This window comes from Dermacentor variabilis, chromosome 6, assembly GCF_050947875.1.
Source record: "Dermacentor variabilis isolate Ectoservices chromosome 6, ASM5094787v1, whole genome shotgun sequence".
NCBI classification, from domain to species: domain Eukaryota; kingdom Metazoa; phylum Arthropoda; class Arachnida; order Ixodida; family Ixodidae; genus Dermacentor; species Dermacentor variabilis.
The window spans coordinates 53,218,740-53,221,692 of record NC_134573.1 but is presented as its reverse complement, the minus strand read 5'-3'; positions in this window follow the sequence as shown (position 1 = coordinate 53,221,692).

Genomic DNA, 2,953 nt, shown 5'->3' with positions numbered 1-2,953 from the left:
ATGAAGGAGACGTCGGTTAACCATTTTTTCAAAGAGTTTACATAGGCAACTTGTCAACGCTATAGGCCTATAGCTGTTGACTGAAGTTGGGTCCTTGTCGTCTTTTAGTATTGGAACAATTATTGGTTCCTTCCAGGCGGATGGAATGTACCCGGCAGAGAACACAGAGTTGAAGAGTGACAGTAGTGTTTTGTGGGTTTCAGGGTGTAGGTGTTTGATCATTATATACAATATTCTGTCACTTCCTGGAGCGGACTTGTTACAGCCATTCAGCGCAGCCTTAAATTCCGCCATGTTAAATGGGCGGTTGTAAGGTTCGTTGCTATTTCCTTTCCGACTCAGAGGCAGTCGTTCCGCTTGTTTCCGGTGTCTCAGAAATGTGTCTGAATAGTGGGATGAGCTAGAAATCCTTTCAAAATGTACTCCTAGAGAGTCGGCTTGGTCAATGAGTGTGTCTCCTTGCGTATTTACCAATGGTAGAGGATGAGTTTCGCGGCCTTTTATTTTGTTTACCCTGTTCCAGGCTTTTCCCTCGTCTGTATAAGAATTAATACTAGAGATGTATTTCTGCCAGCTTTCCCTTTTGGCAAGGCGGCGCGTTCTTCTACCTTCTGATTTTATTTTCTTGAAGCTAATCAAGTTCTCGGTAGTTGGGCAGTCGCGAAGGCGACTCCAAGCCTTATTTTGATTTTTGCGGGCTTCCTTACACTGCTCATTCCACCAAGGAATACGCCGTTTAGAGGGTGATCCATTCGTTTGAGGGATACATATTGATGCAGCATCAGTTATAAATGCCGTCAAATAAGATACTATATCATCGATTGAGAGAGTACAGATCTCATCCCAGGTCAAATGTGTGAGCTCTCTGTATCGTTTCCAGTCAGCACAGTCGACCTTCCAACGTGGCAGATGTGGGGAACACTTAGCGCCTTTTCTTAATCTTAGGATAATTGGGAAATGGTCACTCCCATATGGATTTTTAATCACGTCCCACTCCAGGTATGGAACTAGTGTACTTGATGTTATACTTAAGTCAATGGATGAGAACGTTTTGTTAGCCACGCTGTAGAATGTGGGTTCTTTTTTGTTTAGTAAGCATGCATTGGAGGATAAAAGGAACTTTTCTAATAAGCGCCCTCTCGTATCACAACGAGAATCTCCCCAAAGGGTGTTATGTGCGTTTAAATCACCCACTACAATGTAAGGTTCAGGGAGTTCTGCGATAAAGCTCTGGAATTCTATTGTGGAAAGTTTATGGCATGGAGGGATGTACAGAGAGCTAACCGTTACTAACTAATCAAATAGTACGGCTCTGACTGCCACTGCCTCAAGGGACGTTTGCAGATGTAAATGTTGGCAGGCGATACTCTTATCAACTATAATAGCAACACCGCCTGACGAGGCGAGAGCGTCACTGCGATCTTTGCGGTAAATTGCATATTGTTTGAGAAAGTTAGTATGTGAAGGATTGAGGTGTGTCTCTTGCACACACAGCACCCTTGGATTAAACCTGCGCAGGAGTTCCTTAATATCATCAAGATTATGTAATAAACCTCTCACATTCCAATGCATTATCTGTGTGTCCATATTGGAAGTGTTTTATGGTGTGTGTCAAGAGATCAATTAGGTTGGCTCAAGGGACATTTCCAGGCCCCTTGATACGGGGTATTTCTTTTTTCTTGGCGCGCTCCAGGGGCCACGCCGTTCCTTCGGCGTCTGAGACGCCGGAGAAGTTTTTGTGACATCCATCGCCTCGTCAGGGGCGCTGGATGACGCCCGCTCAGCGGGCACGCGCGGGGGTTTTTCGGGCCTGTCTGCACGAGCAGTGGCCCTGGGACCAGCAGGCTCGGAAGTCTGCTGGCCCTTCGTGGTAGGGGGCGGAAGAGCAGTGACTGCTCCCGCCAGGGGGGCTGATGGCGTAACCGCCGTCACACTCCGTGTGACTTGCGCGGCCGCCAGAAGATGTGGCACTGCCCCCCGGCGCGTCACATCACTGTAGGACGGATTCGATTGGTTGTTGACACTAAAACGCTTGCGCGCTTCAGGAAAAGAGATGTTTAGTTTTATCTTCAGTTCGATTATTTGTTTCTCTTTCTTCCATGACGGGCACGATCGCGAATAGGCGGGGTGGTCTCCGTCACAGTTAGCGCAGTGGGTTGTGGAAGAACAGTTGTCTGAAGAGTGGTCTTTAGATGCACATTTTGCACAAGTGGCACGCCCTCGGCAGCTCTGAGATCCATGCCCAAAACGCTGACACTTGAAGCATCGGCGCGGATTGGGAATGCACGGTCGTACGCGTAGTTTACAATATCCTGTCTCTAATGAATCAGGTAGTTCACTTGTTCCAAATGTTATTATTAGATGCTTTGTTGGAATTTCCTTGTCGTCACGCCTTAACTTAATTCGTTGCACCTTTACCACGTTTTGGTCTTGCTATCCTTCCAACAGCTCGCTCTCACTAAGATCAAGGAGGTCGTCATCAGAAATGACACCACGCACAGTGTTCATAGACCGGTGGGGGCCCACAGATACAGGAATGTCACCAAACGCAACAAGTTTCGTCAGTTTGCTATATTGGAGCTTGTCACGCACTTCCAGAAGAAGGTCGCCGCTTCCCATCTTAGTTACTTTGTAACCAGAACCGATTGCTTCTGTCAGGCATTTTGCGACCACAAACGGGGATATTGTACGGACTGTCTTGGTTTCGTGTTGACTATGTATTACGTGGTACTTGGGAAATATTTCTTTTGGTTTGAAGAGAAAGTTGAAGGTTTCATCGGTGCTCCCCCTCTTCAGGGAGCGATCAGGGAGTGTGGGGAAATTTGAAGCCATATATAGGATTAGTGTATTCGGAAGGAATGCCCGCCGCCCACCTCGGAGCCCAACCTGGGGACGTCACAGGATTAGAAAAATTCTATTCTGCGTACGCCAGCGGTACGTTCCCACTATAACC